The sequence below is a fragment of the Camelus ferus genome, chromosome 10 (assembly GCF_009834535.1).
Source record: "Camelus ferus isolate YT-003-E chromosome 10, BCGSAC_Cfer_1.0, whole genome shotgun sequence".
NCBI classification, from domain to species: Eukaryota; Metazoa; Chordata; class Mammalia; order Artiodactyla; family Camelidae; genus Camelus; species Camelus ferus.
Genome location: NC_045705.1, coordinates 54,806,958 through 54,832,623, shown reverse-complemented (window position 1 = coordinate 54,832,623; position 25,666 = coordinate 54,806,958). Strand labels below are relative to the sequence as shown.

Here is a 25,666-nt window from a genome sequence, read left to right as displayed (position 1 = left end):
TTTGGAAGGTGGATTAGCAGTTTCTTATAAAAAAAAAAACACATACTGTTATCATTTGATCCAGCAGCCGAGCTACCTGGTATTTCTCAAGTGAGTGAAAACATGTCCACACAAAACCTCCCCATGATGTTTATAGAAGCTTTATTCATATTTGCAAACCTGTATGTAAACAAGAGAAACTTCAGTAGGTGAATGGATTAACAAACTGGTACATCCTTACAGTGGATTATTATTTAGCGAAAAAAGAATTGAGCTATGAAGATCTGAAAATACATGGAGGAACCTTAAATTACATTGCCATGTAAAAGAACCTAGTTTGATGGTGCTACATACTTTATGATTCCAACTATATGACATAGAGGAAGCCAAAACTATGGAGACTGTAAAAAGGTCAGTGGCTGTGAGGGGTTGGAGAGAAGTAAAACGGTGCCAATAGACTTGCTTGATGCAGGGTTGCCACTACAAAACTACAACTTATAAAACACACAGTATCTGTGAAACACAATAAAATGTAGTACTCCTGTATAGTATTAGAATGGTCAGAATCGAGATCACCGGCAAACCAATTACTGACACTGGTGTGATATGAAAGGAATTCTTACTCATTGCTTCTGGGAATGCAAATGGAACAACTACTTTGAAAGCCAGTTTGGTTTGTTCTTACAAAATAAAATATTCTTTTTCCATATGATTTGCTCTTATACTTCTTGGTAGTTACCTGAATTATGCCTCACAAAAATAGGCACACAGATGTCTATAGCAGCTTTATTTATAATTTCAAAATCTTGGAAGCAACCAAGATATCCTTTAGGAGGTGAATGGGTAAATAAACTGGGGTACATCTAGACAATGGAATGTTGTTAAGTTCTAAAAATAAAAAAAGAAATGAAATTAAATGAAAATGAATGAGAAGACATGGAAGAAAACTGAATATGTATTACTAAGTATAAAAAGCCAGGCTGAAAAGGATACATACTGCATGATACCAATTGTATGACATTCTGGAAAAGACAAAACTATGGTGCCAGCAGAAAAATGAGTGGTAACAAGGAAAGAATGAGTAGGAGGAGCTGAGAGGATTTCTAGGGCAGTGAGCCTACTCTGCATATTAAAAGGTTTGTTGCACTTCATTTGACATTTTTCAAAACCTATAGAATGTGGAAGGCCAAGATCAGGTCCCAATATAAACGATATACTTTGGGTAATATTGATGTGTGAATGCAGGTTCATTAGTGTAACAAATGGGTCACCTTGGTAGGGGATGTTGATAATGTAGGAGACCATGCGTGTATAGGGGCAGGAGCTATATGGGAAATTTCTGTAATTTTGGCTCAATTTTGTGTAAACCTAAAACTGCTCTAAAAATATCAGTTCATTACAAAATAAAGTTTACAGAATTACTTGGTTCAACTGACTACTTTAGGAAAGGTTTAGTATGTTTTTTAGTACCTGATAAAACTAGCCAACAAAAAAATCAGTAATTACAAAGAGCACTTGAACAATATGATTAACAACCCAACCTAATGCCTACATGTAGAACACTGCTCATGACATTGTTGCCATTGTGTCTCTAATGACTTCTAGGACACCTTCCTTCTGGCTGGGCACAATACAACTGCTCATCTGGGCAGGGCACAGCCCCATGTTTGGGGATTGTTTGTGAATAGCTGAGGAGAGGATAGAAGAAAGTAGAATATCTGGGATGAGGATATGAAGATATTTATTTGGACAGCCAGTCTAGGGATTAGCCCAAGACAGAGATGTAGTCTTCACCAGTCAGAACTCCCCATGAGTGTGGATCAAGACAGGATGTCCCAAATTGCATTCCTCACCTGATTTACAAACTTCCTCCTTTTGTTTTCCCATCATAATCATCCTATTCTAATTTTTCCCCAAGTGTCTTAGGGACAAAATTGTCATCTTTGACTTCTGTTTCTCCTTAGATCCCTTTGATGAGATATCATAGTATCAAATTTTTCCATCCAATTCAAACCCATGCATATACCATGGAGTATGTGTCAGGTGTTCTGTTAGAAAATGGTGTTACAGACATGAATAAGACATGGTCAGAGAGGTCCAGCATCAGTGTAGGAAGAAGGAAAATCGTAAGAGTAGTCTAGGAGGAGGGAGAAACACAACTTTAATTGGAGGTCCTCTAATCCTCACTAGATGAACCTCACTTCTTCGTTCTCTAGGGAATGTATAAGCTCCATTCACCTTTTTTGGAGCCTTGCTCTCTCACTCATCCTTCTTTCATACCTTGCATCTATCTTGCTCCCCTGGTTGTTTCACACCAGCCTCCAAACATGCTTAGGTATTCCCAGTCTAAATAAATGCAGGCTGGGGTTTGTCTCCTCCTTAAGCTCCCAGTCTCTTCATTCCTTTCACTGTAATATTATAGTGAAACATTATCTCAACAAATACAACTATATGATGGCTAAATAAACTAATAAATGTTCACTATCCTATTTTTTCATGAGTTTCAACTGACAGTTTTCCACAGTTTGCACTGAGGGCTTTTCACAATCCTGTCCTTCAAGCTCTAGTTACCAAATTAAGTAGCATTTTTTGGATACACTGTCATCATCTTACTGGTCGTTAAACCAGTGAAACTCTTCATTCTTGTGTTTATCTAAGCTAGTCTAATGCACTTAAGTATCATGGGCCAGAGTTAGCAAACATAAACCAAGGATGCCCCAACATTTATTTCACAGTGTTTACCAATAATGGCCTTCTGCCAAGTAGTGTTCTAGGTGCTGTGGATTGCTTGCTGAATTAGACAGAGATGTCCTTGCTCACACAGTGTGGGGAGACAGATGATTCACACATAAATAAATACACAAAATAATTTGTGATTCATGCTATGAAGGAAGTGAAAAGAGGGAAGTGATGGAGAGTAACTTAAGAGGAAATATGGCTACTTTAGAGTCAGTGGTTAGGCAATGCCTCTTTAAGAAGATGACATTGGGTGTCATGAAATGTAGTTCTAGTGCTGATCATGGGAATCTTTTGAGGCATCCCTCATTTGTTTTTATCCTTTCCAGTTTCTGGTAGAGTTTTATTTGGTTTGGTGTGCCCACTTTGTTATCTGTGATCCACTTCCTCCATTTGAACTTGGTATTGGTGTTTTCCTGATTGGATTAAGTATCATGGGCAGAAATATGTCTCACTCTAGTTAGAAACTCATTTTCAATTCTGACCCCTGCCCAATTTCCCCTTTAGGACTGCATATATGCCCCAGTTGTTTTTGTTTTTGTTTTTGTTTTGGTTTTTTCACTTAATATTAGATTTTATTTACTTTTTAATTTTTAAAAATTAAAAAAAATTTTTTTATTGCTTTGTAATCATTTTACAATGTTGTGTATGCCCCAATTGTAATAGAGGGATAGTGATATGGGCACACTTGTTTTCTGGACACCTGACACCTTATTTCATTGATCTACATCTATAATTTTGCATTTTTTGTTGGGCTTCTAGTGTAGATGAGGCATAGATTATCTTATATATTAATCTAGATCAGTTTGGTCATGAATCTGTTACCTATTTCATATCTGCACTGCCATTGGGTCCTCACCTTTGCTCTGGTAAATTCAAATTCTTTTTCCTCTCTTGTAATTCCTTTTCCACAGTACATCCAGAATCATCCTTTTGACATTTAAATTTACATCATTTATTGCCTTGTTTACAAAACTTTGAAAACTCTATATTGCCTTGTAATAAAATTAAAACAACTTCCTCTGCCATTCAAGACCCTTATAATTTAATAAGAATCATACTCTACAATTCCTTTCACAACCACTCCTTTTCCTTTTCCTAATACTTACCTCCTTCTCTCCCTTAGAAACCACACTCTGCCGTCTTCCTTCATTCTCATGGGATTCTTGACTCTAAATATTACCTTACATGAACCTTTCCCCCAACCTTTCCTGCCAGGCTCCCTGTATTCCTTCTGCCCTAGTTTAAGTTCCTCCTTTTTTGTGAAGCCCTCCATTAATCTGTAAGTTGAGTTAGTAGCTTTCTTTTCTGTGCTGTTAACAGTACTCGGTACTTATATAAGTTTTCAAACTGTTTCTTAATTATCTGATTAGATTGTGTACTCCCGTTCTTCCCATATTTGTTACTATTAATGGATCAATGACCATGTCAAATTCATGTTTTGTCCTTTACAAGTCTTACATCTATCCTTGTGTCTGTTTTCAGCCTCTGCTCCTTTTGACTTTTTTTTTTTTATCACTGTTTCTTTTTCAGTATTTGTGTCACTTCTTATACCCCTTTTTCTTCCATTTCTTTTTTTCTCCTCGGCTTATTTCTTCAAGCCAGGCTCCTGTTTTCAAGCTGTTCCAGAGATAACATGGATATTGAGTTCCTTCCCTGAATGTCTCAGAGTTTTGGCCCATAGCTTTTAGTTTAGACTTTGGCTTCCTGTGAGGTAGAGGAGTGATTTTAAGATAAAATGAGGAAGAAGGAAAAAAAAAAACCTCAAACCAAACTGGTTTTACTGTGTTTTAACATTTGTTATTATCTTGTTAAGGCTTAAGGATCTTGAATTATATGTTTAATCATAACTCTCAAGTTTAAAAATCATCGTAAGAAGGGGACTACTGATTATAAAATGGGTTGTCCTGTGTGTGTATGTGTGTGTGTCCCCTGGGTGGAGCCTCACACCTATAAGCCCTATTCATCACCCAACTGTCAGGGTCAGCCCTGCGTCTTCTACCCACTACTATGGAAAGGCTTTCAGTTTCGTTTCTCTGTCTTGCTCTCATTTCCCAGAAATAGTAGTTGGTTTTTTTGTTTTGTTTTGTTTTTAAAATCAGAAGTGCCTTGGCAAGGATAGAAAGCTTTTCCACATAAGGAAATGTTGCAGGGTATTATAGATCCTGACTTGACTTCATTCTTGCAACAGAATTTTAATTTGGGGAAGCTTGCATTGGGGAATGAAAGGAATGATCAAGACAGAAGGGCCTAAATTAAATCCATGCTTTTTCTTTTCTTTTTACTTTGACGTGAAACTACATACCACAGCTGTAGTCAGGAATGCTGATCCTGTAGGTTACCTTTCAGAAGTAGCTTTCTGTCTCCTGGTGTTCCTGCTGTGAGATAATGGGAAATATTAGCCATGGAAATTGCTGCAACATGGAGAAAGACTTTCATCATTTTGGTAGAGACGGAAAGTTAAGGGAGATGCTGGGTCCCTTTTCTGCTAATGTTTTAGCAAATCCTGTTATTTTCATGTTGTCTCAAAATGGGGAGACTTTAGGAGACGTGGGCGACTGTGGTCCAAAGAGGGCCTCTTCAGCCTTTGAAATCCCATAGCTGTTGACCTCCAAATAAGTTAGGAAGGAACCAGACAGGTGGGACAGAAGCTGCAGCTGCTTTTTCTTTCTAAGACTTAGGACTAAGCCTGTTGAGCTAGAATTCTCATAGTTGTCAATTCAAAGACATAGACAAACTCATGTAGACTCCTCAATGATAGACAGTTTGCTTCAGATTTGGATAAATGTTGTCACTGGGAGCTGAGGAGGGAGTCAGTGTGTGTCCTGTTACACTGTCAGGCTCCCTTCCCTCTTCACTCTGCCTGAGTAAGCTGTGCTGGGTGTTGTGTAGGAGTTGAGCATTCCAGCAGACATTCTTCAAGATGACCTTCCCTGAAGGGAGCTGGCAGATTACTGATATATCCTCATATTAGGAGATGATCTGCCAGTGACTTGGGAGCATCAGTTTTTACCCCAATGGACACAGCCTTTGATCACGAAGCAGAAAAATACAAGTAAGATTTTTATATTGATTAGAGAAAGTATGATATGGAAATCAATCCATGTATTTAGTCCTTGCTAAAGACTAAGTCCCTGGATTTATGTAACCTAATAAGATGATCTCTGCTCAAGATAATGCAAAGGCCTTTAATAGGTCTAGGTAGATCCAGAACACACTATTATCTTCCTTAGGAGGAAATCACCTTTAAAGCTAAGGTGTGTACCAAGATCCCTCCTTTCCACCCCTGGCTAGAGTGTCTGAGAAGAAATCCTTTGAAGTCACCTAAAAAGTCAACTTTGTCAGTTCTAGCAAGGATCTATTAATAGCCACAGAAGTACATCCTTATTCAAGACCATGTTTTCTCTTTTCACTGACTCATTCTCTATGAAAAATATATACAAAATAGTGTGTATATATGAGCACTGTGTGTAAGGCATTTGTTCTGATAGTTTCCAAAGACAACAAGCCATTCTTTGTGGTTTGTGTGCCTCAGAGGTGATGTTGAGGTTATGTGAATGAAGAAAAAAATTAGAGACATGGGTGGTAGGAAGAAAGGTAAAGAAGACAAGATGTCCTTAATTCTTGTCAACTTTACTGTTGCCTACAGAAGAGGACTTGGGGGTTGGAGGTAGATTATTTGCCCACACTTAGCAGTGCTGAAAAGATTTTGACAGTGGATTCTTCTCGTAGTCTATCATACAGTTTTAGTCTATTTCAATGACAAATTATAGAAATAGATTTAAAGAAGACATGCATCTATTCAAAGAAAGGCACAGATTTCAGCAAAGTAATGCACTGTTAAGGATTATAATGTCCTCACTGCTCTGCCTGATTGAACTGGACTGAGTTTTAAACCAGTTTAGAGTTAAAAGTATGAGTTAATATTTCAGAGTAGTTGTTCTCAATCTTCATTTTGCATAAGGATCACCAGAGGACATCTTAAAAATGTGGTTTCCTAGCCCCACTCATGGAGAACCTGACATGAGAAGTCTAGCTTATTGCTGAGAAACTATGGCTTTTATAAACACTACAACTTTCATTTTATAAACTCTGCCAAGTGTTCAATCACAGTGAAAAAACACTATTCTACAAAGCTATTTTTAGTGGAGAAAAGGTAGGAGCGTAAAAAATAAGCCTGCTGTTCCTGATGGACTGAAAATGAAGATGACTCATTTGAGACATTTTGCTTCTTAGTTTCCAACTGAAGTATTCTTTCTGTCTCAGTATTTGAATTAATACACCTGATGGTTCAACTATTGCATGCTGGAATATTTAACTAGGGATTTTCAGAATTTAACTTCAAAGGATAAAGAACTGGAAAGTGTTATAAAGAGCTATCAAATTCTTCAAGGAGGCAGGCAGGCTAGGTCCAGAAGTGCTGCCAACATGTGACCAACTTTAATATGGTCTCCAGAAAGAGAGATCAAAAAGGATGTTGGAGAAAAATCATCAAAGAAACAACAGAAGAACATTTCCCAGAGCTTCCGTATGGCCTAATTCTTTATAATAAAATTATACATCAAGTGTTGTGCAGAATTAACAACAACAACAACAACAACAACAACAACAAAACAACAACAACAACAACAACAACAACTCTGTTTAGATATATCCTGGAAATTTTCTCATACTCTTAGAATAAACAGTGAAGTGTTTAAATATTAAACAGATGATGAAACTGAGTTGTTCACACATAAATTATAAGCAGACTGATGTCAGAATTCCCAGCAGCAGCACGCTATGACTCCATGATATTACAGCAGTATTTGTAGAATTCTTAAGGAGTATGATTTGGAACCTAAGATTATCTGTCAGCCAAGTTAGCAAAGGATAAAGTAATGCCGATAGTATAAATAATTGTTGTAGAATGTAAAAATTAAAAACAATTGTAGTTAAAATTCTACTAGTTCAATATAGGAAGTGGTGGTATAGCTGACGATAGTGTATGTGTGTGTGTGTGTGTGTGTTATGTCTGTGTGTGTTTGGTGGTGGTGAAAGTTATTATGTACCAAGTTGATAGAAAATTATTTTTGAATATATCAGATAAGAATGATGATTAGTTATGACATAATGGTGATTACATTCTAACTGGTATAATAATACAATGAAATAAACCTCAGTAGGTATCACAAACGTAGAAAAGAAAAAAGTTCAAACAAAACAAGAAATTATGGATACATATAAAATAAAATGACAATAAGCCATGTCTTCCATTCCTTTGCCAATAGAACTGTGTGCACATATGCACCAAGACATATACACTAGAATGTTTATAGCAGTATTACTCATAAAAGTCAAAAACTGGAAACAACTCAGATGTCCATTCACAGCCAAATGGGTAAATGAAGTGTGGTATATTCATAAAATAAAATGTTTTACAGTAATTGGAACAAATTTCACAGCAACACACAACAATATGGGTGACTCTCACAATTTTAAGTTTTGAAAGAAGCCAAGTACAGAAGAATGCATACCATATGATTCCACATGAAGAAAGATAAACACCTGGCAAAACAAACTTATAATATCAGAAGTCTGAGTAGTGACTAGTGTAAACCTTTAGGAAGTAGAGAGGATTAATGATAAAAAGTAGATAAGGGTATGAGAGATTGTTCTGGAATATAGGCAGTGTTCTAATAGTCCATTTGGTCATGCTTATGTGGTCATTCATTTTGTGATACTTCACTGAAATGTAAATGCTAGTATGCTCTAATCAGATAGCATGATATTCTGTCTGGTTTGAGAAGTCATTGGCAGGTGGAGGAGGAAGGATCAAAGAGACCAAGAGAAAGGACCAAAGCAGTCTGTATTGTCCCTATGAGGATGGTCAAATCAACCTGTGTCCTTCCGAATTAAGTAATTTTGCAGGCAAATGTTTTTTTGGATATTGGACTCATTTTCTGTAATGACATAAACAGAAAGCAGACAATCTCAGACCTTAAATGACGAAGCCCCTGAGAACTTGCATGTTATTTCTTGAGTGGTCTGAGAAGCCTGGACATGGTCAGTCTGAGTTAGATTTGAAGGTACAGTTGGACGGGAGTAGAGAAAGACTTCTATTCCTTTGGAATAAGAGTCAGGCCACTGGGAAGTAGTGACTGACTTAGGCTTATTAATTGACTTATCCTCTTTAAAATGGAGCACACAATTCTTTCATTAGTTTCTTACTGTTTAAGAAACACACAGATAAAGTAGTGTGGACATCAAAGTGACAGAACATGCATCATTGCATCAGATAAGAACTTGTATTTAGAAATCTTCTCTGACGTCCCCTAACTCAAAGTTTCCCTTCTAACTATTACACGACCTCAGGTTCTGGACCTGTGTGAGTAAAGAGGGAAAACTGGGAGAACAGGCTTCTCAGCTATATTCAGAAATTTGTTGTGGAAGGTATATAATTGCCCATGAAGATGTTATAAAAGCTTAGATACTAGTTCATTTTTCTAACCTATATTGACCTCTGTCTTGTTAAAATTCATGAAAACTGTTAATTCCAACTTACTGACATCACCAAGAAACTTTGAGGAATTCATAAGTCAAGACGTCTTCTTTCAGAGATAGGAATTTTTCCTTGACTTTGTTCGAAGTAAATTGCATATGCATATGTTTAGGTGTGCATGTAAGAAAAAGAAAGAGGTCATTACATTGCCTGATTTTAAGACTTACCCTAAAATAACTAAGAATAAATCTAACCAAGGAGGTGAAAGAATTATACATAGGAAACTATAAACCATTGATGAAGGAAATTAAAGAAGACTTTAAATAATGGAAAGATATCCCATGCTCCTGGATTGGAAGAATCAATACTGTTAAAATGGTCCTACTGCCCAAGGCAATATACAGATTTAATGCCATCCCTATCGAATTACCCAGAACATATTTCACAGAGCTAGAACAAATCATATTAAAATTTATATGGAACCATAAAAGACCTAGAATTGCCAAAGCATTACTGAAGGAAGAGAAAGAAGCTGGAGGAATAACTCTCTCAGACTTCAGACTATAGAGCTACAGTCATCAAGACAGCATGGTATTGGTACAAAAACAGACATATAGACCAATGGAACAGAATAGAGAGCCCAGAAATGAACCCACAAACTTTTGGTCAACTAATCTTCAACAAAGGAGGCAAGAATATACAATGGAATAAAGACAGTCTCTTCAGCAAAAGGTGTTGGGAAAACTGGGCAGCAGCCTGTAAATCAATGGAGCTAGAACACTCCCCTACACCATACACAAAAATAAACTCAAAATGGATCAAAGACTTAAACATAAGACAAGATACAATAAACCTCCTAGAAGAAAATATAGGCAAAACATGATCTGACATACATCTCAAAAATGTTCTCCTACAACAGTCTACTCAAGCAATAGAAATAAAGGCAAGAATAAACAAATGGGACCAATTAAACTTACAAGCTTTTGCACAGCAAAAGAAACCATAAGTAAAACAAAAAGACAGCCTACGGAGTGGGTGAAATTTTTGCAAATGAAACCGACAAAGGCTTGATCTCCAGAATATATAAGCAGCTCATACGACTTAATAAGAAAAAACAAACAACCCAATCCAAAAATGGGCAGAAGACTTCAACAAGCAATTCTCCAAGGAATACAAATGATCAATAGACACATGAAAAAATGCTCAATATCACTAATTATCAGAGAAATGCAAATCAAAACTATGATGAGGTATCACCTCACACCAGTCAGAATGGCCATCATTCAAAAATCCACAAATGACAAATGCTGGAGAGGCTGTGGAGAAAAGGGAACCTTCCTACACTGCCGGTGGGAATGCAGTTTGGTGCAACCACTGTGGAAAACAGTATGGAGATTCCTCAAAAGACTAGGAATAGACTTAGCATATGACCCAGGAATCCCACTCCTGGGCATATATCCAGAAGGAACCCTATTTCAAATTGACACCTGCACCCCAGTGTTCAAAGCAGCCCTATTTACAATAGCCAAGACATGGAGACAGCCTAAATGTCCATCAACAGATGACTGGATAAAGAAGAAGTGGTATATTTATACAATGGAATACTATTCAGCCATAAAAGCCAACAACAGAACACCATTTGCAGCAACATGGATGCTCTTGGAGAATATCATTCTAAGTGAACTAAGCTGGAAAGAGAAAGAAAAATACCATATGAGATCGCTCATATTTGGAATGTAAACAAAACAAAACAAAACAAAACATAAATACAAAACAGAAACAGACTCATAGACATAGAATACAAACTTGTGGTTGCCAAGAGGGTGGAGGGTGGGAAGAGACAGACTGGGATTTCAAAATGTAGAATAGATAAACAAGATTATACTGTATAGCACAGGGAAATATATGCAAGATCTTAATGGTAGCCCACAGAGAAAAAAATGTGACAGTGAATATATATATGTTCATGTATAACTAAAAAATTGTGCTCTACACTGGAATTTGACACAACATTGTAAAATGATTATAACTCAATATAAAATGTTTAAAAAAAAAGACTTAACCATAAAGCTACCAAGAAGATGGTATTAATGAAGACAGATACAGATCAGTGGAAATAGAACAGTACACAGAGTCTAGAAATACATTCATACATGTATGGTACATTGATTTTCTAAGAGGAAAGGGAAGTCTGTTCAACAGTGGTGCTCAGACAATTGGGTATCTGGGTGGAAAAGCATGAACACTGACCCTGCTTTACACCACACCCAAAATAACTCAAAGTAGACCAAAGGCTTAAATGTAAAAGCTAAACTATTGTACTTCTGGAAGAAAACAAACTGAAAAATATTCAGAACCTTGCAGTGGGCAAAACTTTCTTAGGACACTAAAATCATGACTCATAAAAAAAAAATTGATCAATAACACTTAATCAAAATGAAAAAATTTTGCTCCCTGAAATGTACAGTGACAATTAAAAATTATTTAAGTATAGTCACTTACAACGTGTCAATTTCTGGCCTATTGCTTAATGTTTCAGTCATACATACTAAAACAATTTAAGGCTTCTGCTCCTGGTGGCCCCTGGTGGCTTCATCTGGGTTGGGCAGAGATGTCAACTTGGCCCCTTGGCTGAGACCAGTGAGCCTGGGAGGAAGTAGACCATTAAACTCCTAGTAATTTAGATGTGGAAAGCATTCCCTGTGTACAGGATTCTATCTTAACATGGTTCATTAAGATCTGTTGTGGCTGCCCTTGGATATTTTTTAACTAGTAGAAGTAGAAAATTGTGTGATGTTGGAATAAGAGGATTTATCTTGGTGACTTTAGGAGGCTGATTCCATTGTAGGTATAATTATGCAAAGCTAAGAATTGCCAGAGAATGGATTGAAAATAAGATTTTATATGAAAGAACCCATCTTGATCCTGAAAGAAAACAAAGCAATGGCAGCAGCAGTGGCAGCAACTGAGCAGTCTCCAGCACAGAAAATGCAGATAAAACTCACTTCAGCAAAGCTGAGATCAACTACAGAAAACATTTTATGCACCATAAGAAGGCTTTCAATCAAGTAAAGTATGTGTAAGTTGTTAAAAGGAAAAGAAAATTTAAAAAGCTAACTGAAGAATAGGAGAAAATATTTTCAATGGGTATACCCAACAAAAGACTGTTATGTAAAGACTCTTCCACTTCAGTAATACATAAGAGGATGCAGTAAGATTGAATAGACAGTTCATAAAACAAGATACTGAGTGGTCAATAAGTGCATGAAAAGATGGTGAACATCATTAGTCATCAGGGAAATGTGGACTAAAACTGCAGTGATGAAACAGTACACACTCATTAGAAAGTCTCAAGTTAAGGCTGACAATATCAAGTGTCAGGCAGGATGTAGAGCACCTAGAACACTCGTCACTTGTGGCAGTAACTACTTGTTTGGCAATTCTTTGAAAAGTGAAACATGCACACACCATACAACTCAGACATTTCACTTCCAGATACCTATCCACGTGAAGTAGAAATAAATGTCCACGCAACAATCTGTGTATAGACGGTCATAGCAGCTGTTTTCATAATAGCCAAAAACTAGAAATACCCTAAATGTCCAAAAATAGATAAGTAGATAAACAAAATGTAATATTCAATAAACTACTACTTAACAATACAAATGAATAACTACTCATACCTGCAACAACATGGTTGAATTTAAGTTATTATGCTGAGTGAAAGAAACCATCAACAAGATCATACTTATTGTATTGTTCCATTTATATAAAATGAAAACTAATTTATAGTAACACAAGGTGTATCAGTGGTTGCTTGGGGCTAGGGCAGAGGGAGGGATAGAGTGTAAGGGCCACTAGGAATCTTTTGGGATGATAAAATTATTTTGTATCTTTATGATGACAATGGTTTCAAGGTTCTAGTGGTTTCAACTTGGCAAAATTCATCAAAATGTATACTTTAAGTGGATGCATTTAGTTGTGCATAATTTAATTTTCAATAAAGTTGGCGTAAAAAATAGAAACATTAATTTTAAACCAGGATAGAAGAAATCACATGATACCTTCTTCTAAGGGGCCTTTCAGTGCGAGAACATAGGGCACATTCACGTGGGAGTATATGCTCACACTTAGACATGACATTCCTGAGACCATTTCACCCCCATATTCGAACTGGCTTTCAGACCAGTGAGACTTCTGGGACTTACTTGAACTACTCTGAAGCCATATAGCAGGAGACGAACTTTCTCCTTCCCTTGGTTTTTACATTTTTGTTCTGGTGTGTCTTGTGATTAGTAGTAAACGCCTTAGCTACAGTTGAAACATGAGGCATTGTTTTGAGGACAGAAAGGGACTGAACTGGGACCTGGACCAGGGGCAGCCAAGTGCTAGGCAGGTGTTTGGGGATAAGTGAGGAGACTGACGAAAAAAGTGGAATCCCTGGGGTGCCAAGGGAATGAAACCAGCATAGGAACAGCCTCGGACAGAGTTGTGCTTCTCACCAGCAGGGGCCCTTGAGCTACAGTATAAATAATTTTATCCCAAATTGGACTCACCGACTTCTTTCCAAACCCCTTCATGCTTTTGTTTTCTCAACACACTCATCCTACTCTCATCTTCCAAGCATCTCAGACCCAGAGAAAGTCTAGTTTGACTCTTCTTCATTCACTCCTTCATTCCCCACAATCAAACAACTCATGTTTATAATTTTGCACCTAATTTACACTGACTGGTCTACTCCTAAGTGCCAGGCACTTTGCTAGACAACGGAGTTAGAAAGATAAATAAGAAAAGGGTTGAGTGGTCCGTTGAACCCACAATACAGAAGCATTGAGAGGAGACGAGGAGTGCAGGAGAGATTACACGAAACAGAGTGTTAGTTGAGGCTCCTCTCACTTTTGGTGACCCCCTTCTGCCTGCCTTTCTAATTGTAGAGTATAGAAGCCACGTTGTCAGAACTTTCTCACCTTCAAAGATTTTCACCATCCAGTTAAGACTCATATCCATCCTTGTGTTCTTCACTCTTGTCCCTAAGGAATAAACATCCCTGACCTCTTTGCGATACTACTCTGTCCTCTAAATCCTGCCCCTTCTCACCTCCCCTTGGGCTTTTTTTTTTTTTTTCTCTATCTCAAGTCTAAAATATCTTGAGTATCTTTTGTGGTTGACTCACTTTGGACAAGAAAACATAGTCACTTCTTCCCATTCTGTTTAAATACAGGTTGGATATTGCCTCCTCCATAAGCTATTATCTTCTTTATATTTCCTTTATTGCCACATTTCTTAGAAAAGAATTTGAAATTTAGTACCTGTAGCTCAATAGAAGTTTGTTGATGAAATGTGTTACTGAATGCATCCTATCCATTTCTTATTCTTTCGTCTCACTTCTGCCCTCATCTTTTCCTAGAAAAAATTCTCCATAAGCCTGTTACTCCCATTCTAATTAGCCAGTCCAGGGAGCCTCTCTAACTTTTTTATCCTCTTCAGTCTAGGGAGCTCCTTTTATTGAGTGTCTCTGACCTCTTGTACCCATCATGATAATGTGCCTTTGAGTGAACTAAATCATACAAGTACCATGGATTGGAAGTTTGGCAAAGATTTAAAAAATATCAGCATTATTTCACACATATCTTTTGAGGGCTTTCAGCATGCTGGGAAATGTTCTAGGTTCTATATGTTGATGGATGAATGAGACAGGCTAGATCCCTGCCCTTACAGTGTTTACCTCCAGTGAGGGAAGCAGATCATAACCTTGGAAGTATTTGAATGAGCAAATAATTTCAGATTGTTTTAAGCGGTAGGAAAGAAATAAGCAGATAATGGGATGGAGAGTAACGTGATGCTGCTTTTGATCATGCAGTTAGAGAATATGTGTTCAAAGAGTTGTGACTCTGCTGCTAATTGTGAGCTGCTTTAGGCTCTTTATGCAGTGTCCAGCCTTTTCCAGTTTCTATCAAATATAATGATCCACCAATTCCAGCTCTCGGTATTCATCTAAAGGGGAAAAAAGTGCCATCTTGGAAAGCTCTCCCTTGTCCCCTGCCAGGTTCAATCCAGCATTATTTACAATGGCCAAAGTTGGAAACAACATAAGTATCCATCAACAGATGAATGGATAAAGAAAATGTGGTATATTCATAATGGAATGTTAATCAGCAGCAAAAAAAAAAAAAAGAAAGAAATCCTGCCATTTGTGACAACATGGATAGACTTGAGGTCATTATGTTAAGTAAAATACATCAGAGAGAGAAAGATAAATACTATAGGATCCCATTTGCTTTTGGAAACTGAAACCAAACCAAACCAAACCAAAAACAAAATCACAGATACAGAGAACTGAATGGTGGTTCCAGAGGTTGGGGGAGGGGTGGGCAAAATAGGTGAAGGTGGTACAAAGGCACGCATTTCCAGTTATAAAATGAATGAGTCTTGTAGGTGTACTGTACAGCATGGTGACTATAGCTGATATTACTGCTTTGTATATTGGAAAGCTGCTAAGAGAGTAGACCTTAAAATTTCTCATCTCAAGAAAAAATTATAACTGCATGTTGACTAATGTTAACCAGTTATTGTGGTGATCATTTTGCAATATATACATATATAGAATCATGTTGCACAACAAACAATTATTAAACTAATATATGTGAATTGTATCTCAAGAAAAAAGAAAAAAGAAGTAACAAAACTTTAGCTTGCCTCTTAGTCCCTGCTTCCTATCACGCTTTATTATTCCTTTAGCTCCTCTTTGGACTCTTGTGTTGAATGGCTTATTCAATTAGAAACTCATCCTAAATTCCTAACTCTAGCCATTTGGTGGTATTCATTCCACTTTGATGGGGAAATGATGATGTTGGCACCTTTTATTTCTTGGAAGCCCATTTTTCCTACTTCTTCCCCTAAATTGTGGTCCCTGTTAGATGCCTATTAAATGCTGGGCATGAGTTTGCTGGGCATTAGTCTGCTCTGTATGAGAAGCTCTTGAAACTGTTACCTCTATCCCTGCTGTGGTACATCTTTCACGTTGCATCTTTTTTTTTTTTTTAACATTTTTTATTGATTTATAATCATTTTACAATGTTGTGTCAAATTCCAGTGTTCAGCACAATTTTTCAGTCATACATGGACATATACATACTCATTGTCACATTTTTTTCTCTGTGAGCTACCATAACGTTTTGTGTATATTTCCCTGTGCTATACAGTATAATCTTGTTTATTTATTCTACAGTTTTGAAATCCCAGTCTATCCCTTCCCACCCTCCGCCCCCCTGGCAACCACAAGTCTATATTCTCTGTCTATGAGTCTATTCCTGTCCTGTATTTACGCTTTGTTTTTGTTTGTTTGTTTGTTTGTTTGTTTTTAGATTCCACATATGAGCGATCTCATATGGTATTTTTCTTTCTCTTTCTGGCTTACTTCACTTAGAATGACATTCTCCAGGAGCATCTATGTTGCTGCAAATGGCGTTATGTTGTCTGTTTTTATGGCTGAGTAGTATTCCATTGTATAAATATGCCACATCTTCTTTATCCAGTCACCTGTTGATGGACATTTAGGCTGTTTCCATGTTTTGGCTATTGTAAATAGTGCTGCTATGAACATTGGGGTGCAGGTGTTATCCTGAAATAGGGTTCCTTCTGGATACAAGCCCAGGAGTGGGATTCCTGGGTCATATGCTAAGTCTATTCCTAGTCTTTTGAGGAATCTCCACACTGTTTTCCATAGTGGCTGCACCAAACTGCATTCCCACTTTCACATTGCATCTTGAAACTCATATGTAAATCAACTTCTTGTTTTCAAAACTTGAAAACTCTTCATTGGTTTATGATATGATCAAATTACTTAGCCCTGACATTCAAGACCCTTCATAACCTGGCAATAATCAACCCAGTTCCTTTCACAATCACTCTTTTTCCTTTCCCTTCTTTCTAGTTCACCGTCTTCTGTTAGAAACTACAATCTGTCATCTTTCCTCAACCTCATAGTTTTCTTAACCCTGTATGTTGAAGGGGAGCAGAATATGCTACCCTTAAATCTGCCACTTTGGCATGTGGATTGTTTTGAGCTGAAGGCAGTTAAGACTCAGCAGCCTCAGGAAAAGCTTTTTACGTCCCCTTGTACTGCCTAAAAGAATTTATATAGAGGGCCTATACCAGAAAGAGCTATTGCCAGAGATAACTTTTTGTATCAGCAAGGTGTAGCTGCATGGCATGGCAAACATTTATTTACCAGTCATTTGCTCTTCTCATCTTCCTGTCAGCTGTCTTTCTTCCCTTTGAAGCCCTAGACCCCTACTTTCTACTCCTTAGCTTGGGATGGTATAAATACTTCAATTGCCTGACTGCCTTTGATTCTTCTGTCTTGATCAGTATCCTGTAAGTATGTAATTACATTTGATTTTCTCCTGTTAATATGTTTTACATCAATTCAATTATTAGACCAGCCATAAACTCTAGAAGGTAAATTGTTTCCTCTTGAATTTTCCATTACATGAGTGCTTCCCAGGACACTATACTAATGCAATTCAGGTTTCTCCTTATTTGTGAAGCCTTTTATTAATCTTCAAGCTCAAGTTAATATCTCTCCTCTCTAACAATGCTAAATTGTTCCTGAGTCCTTTATTCCTGGAAAGCAGTGACAGTTAAAGAATTCCATCCACACTTTTGTGTTTTGGGAATTAGTTTACTGCAAGGAGACACCTTTTTCCGAGGTGACTTGGATAAGACTCCCTTGTGTGTTCCTTTATTACTTATAATGAGTCTGGACACTGACCTTTTAAATTCCCATTCCTTGCCTCATAAATGGCTAGCTGAGCTGTTTGTCCACCTGATCGATTGAAACTGCTTGAAACTAAACGTTAGTTAAGCTTCTCTCCTTTCCAGTTCCCTTAACTTTGACCCACCCTCCTTCTGACCCAGCATACAACCTCTCTTTAATGATTCTTACTAAGAAATCATTCCCTAATCATCCCACTCCCACTACATTGTGTTCTTTCTAGACTTCTTGATCTTTTACCATAAAAGAAAATTCTTTTCTGCCTGGCCTTTGAGATGCTTGCAGCTCTATGTTTGGATCTTTTCTCTGTGACAGTAGTCTCTTTCCCCTTATTGCAATAATGCTTTCAAATAAAGTCTGTTTTTACCTAAGCCTAGTTGTATTTTTATTTGTTAATACAAATTACTGAATTATTTAATTGTTTGTTTCAATAACATACTCTGTTTCCGCCAGATTTGAAGCTGCTTATTGGAGCAATGAGAATGCCAGGTTCATATTTATGTTCTTAGCATGCCTTAATCTGCTTTGTCTCTGACTGTTCCCTATGCCTATTTCCACCAATTTCTGTTTCTGTTTTAGTCTCTGATTCTGTAATTGTGTCTCTCTCTGTCTACCCCATTTCCCTCCTTTTCCTTCACCTACCTGTCTCCTTGAGGCCAAGCTCCTGTCTTCAGGTTGCTCCAGAGACTAACAAGAAAGTGGAGTCGATTCCTTCCCCGAGTACGGTAGTTTGCTGACTGAAATCTGCAGCCTAGATTTCCGCTTCCTCTGTGGTGGAGAGGACTGAATTTATACTCCAAGCAGGAAAGAAAAAACTGGTTTCACTTTTGTTTTTGTTTTTTTTCTTTTTTAATTCAGCTGATTTAAAGGAATCCTGCTTGCTTACTTGTGTATTTATTTATTCATTCATTCATTCATTCATCTATATTGTGATTCCTGGGTGTTAAAATTACTGCAAATGGAACACTAATGTTGTTATGTGTGTGTATGTGTTTGTGTGTATGCCTGTCTGTCTGTGTGCACATCAGTGGGTGGGTGGAGTGAGCACAAAATTATCAACATTGTAGAAACAGGATAGGGAACAAATTTGGGAGGAGACAGGGGTACATGTCCTCAGGGAAAATGCTTTAACTGCATTACTGTTCTAGTTTTAAAGTCACTCAAAGACAGAGGCATGCATGCTACCAGTGCTAATGGAACTTGTCAGGTTTTATTTCCTGTAAAAGACCTTTTTGCTAGAATTAGCTGGGTTTTGTGTGTGTGTGTGTGTGTGTGTGTGTGTGGTTGATTTGAAAAGTAAGAAAATTTTTAACATTGTATCAGCTGATTTGAATAACTTAACCATAAAGTGAGCTAAACTCTGAAAAACAAATTATTGTTTATAGTGATTAAGAGAATTTCACTGTTCTCTATATTTTATATGAAAGCTTTTTAGTAATGTTAAAAAACTGACAGTGTTCCCTCATGCCTGAACTCCATGTAAAGCATTTTGTTTTGATTCTTATCTTTCTTTATGATTTAATTCATTATAATACTGCTTGTAGATCAAAACCTTCTGTCCCATTATTCTTCTTCTATTTCAAACTCTGTATGTCTGACACACACGTCTTCTTCCAGGTGAATTGATACCTGTTTTTCCCAGTTCTGCTGGAAATTCTACTCACATCATTTCACATTTCCCCTTCCCACTCCCAGTACAGCCTCACATCTCCACTACATGGACTTACACTGAGCTCTTCTGAGCTGTGCTCTCAGAGCACTAATTCCACTCTTATGATGTGCCTGTCACATTGTGCTACATTGTAGATTGTCTGTCTGATTTCTTTCATCCCCCAAACCTCAAGCATCCCACCTCCCTGTGCTGCTTCCAGTTGTGCAGGATCTGTCTTATCCACCTTTATATTCTTAGTTCCAGACATAGTGCATGAAATACATAGATGAGCAACATGTATGATGATTGAAATAAGGAAATTAGCATATCTATCTGAGGTTGTTTCCTCAGTTGTATGTGAGGCTATTAGTAGCTATTTCAATGAGTAGACATGAAGCACAAAGAAGGTGTAAGGAGGGCTGGCATGGTGTCCTACCAATAGGACTTACCTTTTCCTACTTTTAGAGTAGGAACACAGGTGTTATCTAATAAGCAAGAGTCTTAATGTCAGTCATTAATTTGAGTCCAGGATCCAATAGTTACTAGCTATATTAGCTTACGTCTTGGGTGTGAGGAGGGTGACCTAAGTAAGGAGAAGCAGCTGAGTGGTGGAATGAATTTGTGCCAGTAGCACAATCTCCCTCACGTAACATTAATGAGGCTAAAATGGGACAGGTGAATCTTGCCCAGTGCTTGGCCTGAAGCAGATATTCAAATACGAATTCTTTTTTTCCAAGCATGTAATTGGTTTGAAGATCAAATCTATCAGAAGAGACATCAAGGGGAGTGTCTCCAGCTGCAGTGTTCCCTTCAGTGTTTAATTTGAACCTCTGAGTATTTCCAGTGTATAAATTAGTGAATGGGGTAAGGCAATCCCGTAGACTGAAAATCAGATTCATGAAAAAGTTCATTTCACCACATAGCTGCCTCTTATTACTCAGGTCAACCCCCCCATACAATTCACAGTTGGGTTTCAATTCCAAGAAATGTTTGTTTTTATCATGAACAACAGTTAAATGATTATTGAATGTTCTCTGTAAGATATTTTCTCTCAGCCTTTTTCCTTTTTTTTTTCTTTTTTTACTGCCAGTTTTTAACTTAAGTTCTCTTTGAAAAATTCTAGCCTTATTCTGAATAAACTGAGGGAAAAGGAATTCACCCAGACCTCCCCAGTGATACTAGAGAGAGCCAATGACCCATCCAGGGGCCCATCTAAGTTGGAACTCAGGTGAGCCAAGAGAGGAGCCTCGGGTACAAGGGAACTCAAGAGTGAGGGAGTGTTCAAATTTTGCAGTCTAGGTGCCTCACTTGCTTCACCCTAATTTCAGACCTGCTTTTAGCTTTGACTGAAAATCCTGAGGAGTGGGCCACTCCATCTCTAGCCATTGATTATAGAGAGAAAGGCAGCTGATATCACCGAGTCTCTCCTGCCTGCCCTTTTTCACTCCTTCTTTCCTTCTAGCTGGCTCATCTTTTGCTAGGAGAATATATCTTTTAAGGGACTGTGTTAGCCTCTTCTGAAATCTGGTGAGTGACTCTTGCCAACAAAGTAAGGGATCAGGGAATATTTTTCCTCTTTCCCTCTTCTTTCTTTTAGCTGGTCAAATAATTAAAGTGATATAAGACAGATTAACAGGAGAAAGTAAAATTTAACACATGTATATGGAGAATTAAGCATAAGAAATTCAAAAGACAATAAGGCAAGATGAAGTATTTTTATACATCATATTGGACTAAGGAGAAGGAGATAGGGGTCTGAGACTGGAAAGGGAAGTAAGGTAATTCACAGGGAGATGTAGAGATTTGATATTTGTTAGAGAATGTTTGCTGGGCCATCTAGGAACAATGGGACACAAAGAGGACTTTGATCAAACTGGCCTTGCTAAGTCCTCCCTGTCTACCACACCTAGTTCATAGTACACTATAGTTATTTATAGTGATACCCCTCCTGGAACAGGATGTCTATTAAATTCATTTAGAAAGTTAAGTGGAAGTTCAAAGGTTCTTCCTGAGTCTTTTGGGACTTGCTTGTTTTCAGCTGAAAATAATCTGCCTGCCAGAGTGGTACTGCTTTGAGCATGCTGCCCTAACCCCATGAAAAGAGTGAGACCAATAAAAATCAGATAGTCCTGGTGTTTTAGTAAAAACCCTTTCCTCCTTTGTTTCAACACCGATGTGTAGGGGCTTTCCCCACACCAAGCGATTCTGCAACACCGGCTGGGTGTCTTACAGTTTAACTTGATTCTGACACTATCTTCCTGGAAATATCTTCCCTTATAATTTAAGGGCTCAGTCCCAGGAGACCCCTGTTGGCTTCAGATGTCAATTGCAAGCAGTAGGTCCCCTCAACTTCTATATGACTTGGTTACAAATCAGAAGTTCCAAGACCTCCACTCCGGGTTTGATGAATTTGTTAGAGGAGTTCATAGAACTTAGGGAACAGTTACTTATGTTTACAAGTTTATTAAAGAATGTGATAAAGGATACAGATGAACAGTCAGATGATGAGATATGTAGGTTGAGGTCTGGGTGGGTTCTGAACATCAGAGCTTCTGTCCCTGTGCAGTTGGGGTGCATCCTCCTCTTGGTATACGGATATGTTCACCAAACTGGAAGATCTCCAAACCCCACAATATCATGATTTCTTAGAGCCTTTCTCATGTAAGATTCATCTGTCATTAATTCTATTTCCAGCCCCTCTCCCCTATCTGGAGAATTGGGGTTGGAGACATGAAATTACAAAATTTCTAATCATGGCTTTTGTTGTGGGACACAGTGGGGCAGCCAGTCGGTGACATGGTGATGTGTGGGTTTGTAGAAGAATTTACCAGATAAAGTATGGAAATAGAAAGGAGTTTATTAGGGTGCGCTGTCATGGACAATAGCAGACCACACAGACAAGCGATGCTGTGTGAGTGCCAAGGCCAAGAACAACGGAAAAGTTTAATAGTTATGCTGCTACAGGCAACAGTGGACCACACTGGCAAGGGGTGTCTGTGTGAGCACCTAGGGCCAGTTTTTGGGGTAGTTTATAAGGTCAGGTCACAGGGTTCCTGATCGGCTTGTGCATGAGTTGCTGATTAGTTGTAGGTAAGGTAAGAGCTTTAGGGTCCGTGAAAGGCAGTGGGGTTTGACTCTGATAAGGTAGGCGTTACCTGAGGCTATTAGTTTGTTAGGGGAAATACACCCAGTAAAGAATGTCAGACAGCCCAGGAATGGGGGTTGTTGGACTTTGAAAACATCATTTGGCCCAACATTCCTCCCTGACAGATTGGCAGGGACAAATCTTTGGAACAGGGGCGAAGGCCTCTTCTTCTGTATCTACCTCCTGCTGAACTCTGGGCATTGTGCCATCCCTGCCTATCGTGGCAATCTTTTTGGGGTTATGGAGCATCAACATCCTGACAGCCTCAAAGGTGAGAGCAGGAGACATCAGTGGCATCCAAGGGCTGCATCACCAGGATGTTGGCTTGGTTCATGGTGGCAGTTGGGTGTATTTATTCCTAAGTTCAGGAATCTTGGACTTCAAAGAGAGACAATCATTTTTGTAAGAGGAATACAACACAAAAGTAGGCGGATGCCAAGATAAATAGCTTAACCCAGTAAAACAGAGGATATTTGAGAATGTCTGAAAATAAAGACCTTATCCCTTCAGAGATCTAGGAAAAGGCATTGGAGAACCAGGCAGAGACCTGTTCAGTGACTACTTTTCTGTAAGCATTGACATACCTGACTCATTGTGGGTAAGAGTGTAGCACTCAGTATGTATAACTGTGAATGGGCCCCTTTGGGTGGGATGTTAAAAGCCATGTGGTTTTGTAAGACAGCTTTCCTTAATAGCCAAAGTAGATGTCACCATTAATGATCTTAGTGTTTTTCTGGATATAAGGAGATGCAAGAATTTGGGTTCATAAAATCTCCTCAAAATGTCTATCTGAAGGCCCTCTTTTGCCAGTTTCCCCAGAGTACAGAGTGCCTCATTCTTGATTTCCACCCTGAACTTTCAGGCTGCGCTGAAGGTCAGCAACTTTACTTAATCCTTGTGGAGGCAGATGGCAAGTGCCCTCTTGATCATGTAGTTGACCATGGCTTGGAAAGCATTTCATGACCATTTCATCCCATGGTGCTAGGAGTGCTCATTCCTAGGTCAGGCGAGGATTTTGTTGATAAGCCACTCAATGTGCTATTACTGGACTAGGCCTTATTTACAGTAGCAAAAATCTCTGGACCACCTGTCTTGCTGTCTGTTATGGGCCAGAAAAATATCCCTCTTTTTGCTCCTTCCTATATCTAGAGTTACACCATTATAATCAGAAATCTCCCATAGAACTGTATATCTGGTAACTGCTTCAAGTCATTACTTCTTGCTCTGATTGAGCTTGAGTAACTTTTTATGCCCAGAGTTAGAGAAAGTATTAATTAGCCAGCTCAGGGAATCTCACCTGTTGCCAAAAGATCAGCCCCTGTCCCTAAGGAGTCAGATTGAAACTCAGAGACAGGATCTTGGAGCTTAGAAGAAAAGAGAGAGCTTTATTACTTTGCCAGGCAAAGGGGACTCACAGCAGGCTAGTGCCTTCAAAACCGTGAACCCACCTTGGGGATGGGGTAGGATGATTATAATAGCCATAGCTCAAACAATAAAACATCGATAACAATCAACAGAATCATTTTCTTGTCATAAGACTTAGAGTTGTGTCATGGTGCCGCCAGGTGACCAATTCTGTTGAGACTAGTGGTTGTCACTTTTTCAATCTCTATCTCATGAGCACCTGGGGCATGGTCTTTTTTTTTTTTTTTTCCTCCCCTAATTTAGCTTATTTTGTAGGTTACAGTTCCGTGACCTTCTCTCTGGAGAAAGACTCAGAAACCAAGCATGATTATTACTTTCAATTACTGCAATAAAGTAGAAACAGTCAAATTAATAGCTTTCGTTTTAACAATGGGCCTGGAACTGTGAGTAGCAACCGATCAGTCAGATCAGTTCACCATTTTAAGCATAAAAATAAGCAATCTGCTAGCCTAAATGTGACCATTTTATTGATTCTCCTTCAAATCCCCACTGTCAGTTTCTCTCATTCCATTTCTTTGGAAATAGGGAGATGGGTGTTATATCTGTCTGACTGCTTCGTGCTGAACGGGGGCATTGTCTGGGAGTTTTTAATGGAACGAGCGAACCTGATCTTGTCATGTGGCTGGGGTTCAAAAAGAGCCTTAGTTGCTGTTTTCCACACCTTAGACAACAGAAAACAATTAATCTAAATATTACATATATACTTACTCTTATTAACAGAAGTGATAACAGTAACTGTAGAATTCCCATAAGGATGGATCTGAGACCTTGGGGTGAAAAGAGGCCAGAAAACCAAGTATCGACTTGAGATGTAACTTCTTGCACATACGCATCTGAATCCCCTCCATTATTTATTTGTTGTTTCATGTCCTCCGGAGCAGTTGTGATGTTCTTGGATTCATCTGGTATGAAAGTACAACAGGCAATATGGATAACAGCATGAGTTGCTCCTTGCATCACATATCAAGAGCCATTCGGTTTTGTAAGATGGCCCTTCTCATTAGTCACACCTCAGCGTTGAGCAGGGAGATTCCCCTTTGACTATCACTGAGGGCCTTCTGGGTGAATTTAGCTAAAGTCTCAATATGGAGGGTTACACTTTCCAAGCCTATGTTAGGTAATAAGCAGGTGATCATACCATTTGAAAACAGACTGGCTCTAGCAGGAACGAAGGTATGGCAGGTTAGCAATATGAGTGGAGGGCAGCGTTGTGTACCGATGATCCTGAGACCATGGAAACCCAAGGGTGCATCTTCCTATCCAACTGGGTGGCAACCAAGGCCAAAGATTATCTCCACATGGCCATAATGTGCCATTAGGGGCATTCCATGTCTGGTCTCTGTTCCCAATTTGTGGTGAGCCAATCAGTCTTTTTAAGAATAATAACATGAGTACAAGCTTCTAGAGTTATCCATCCCATATGTTGGGTGGAGCTCTTGGATGTTTCTAATAAATGATGTCATTGTTCTCAGC

At 38.4% G+C, this 25,666-nt stretch overlaps 2 protein-coding genes across 2 annotated transcripts in view; one reads left to right on the top strand and one right to left on the bottom strand.

Annotated features, from left to right (window-relative positions):
• Window positions 1-18,683, bottom strand: part of LOC102521058 (interferon-induced very large GTPase 1) — a 37,113-nt gene extending 18,430 nt beyond the window's left edge. The window contains 3 exon segments of the mRNA XM_032489146.1: window positions 47-159; window positions 5,021-5,090; window positions 18,615-18,683. The gene's annotated coding sequence lies outside the window, so the exon portion shown is untranslated.
• A 751-nt stretch (window positions 18,684-19,434) lies between these two features.
• LOC102518253 (olfactory receptor 2AG2) overlaps window positions 19,435-25,666 on the top strand; it is a 39,489-nt gene continuing 33,257 nt past the window's right edge. The window contains exon 1 of the mRNA XM_032489147.1: window positions 19,435-20,851. The gene's annotated coding sequence lies outside the window, so the exon portion shown is untranslated. The remainder of the gene's footprint in view (window positions 20,852-25,666) is intronic.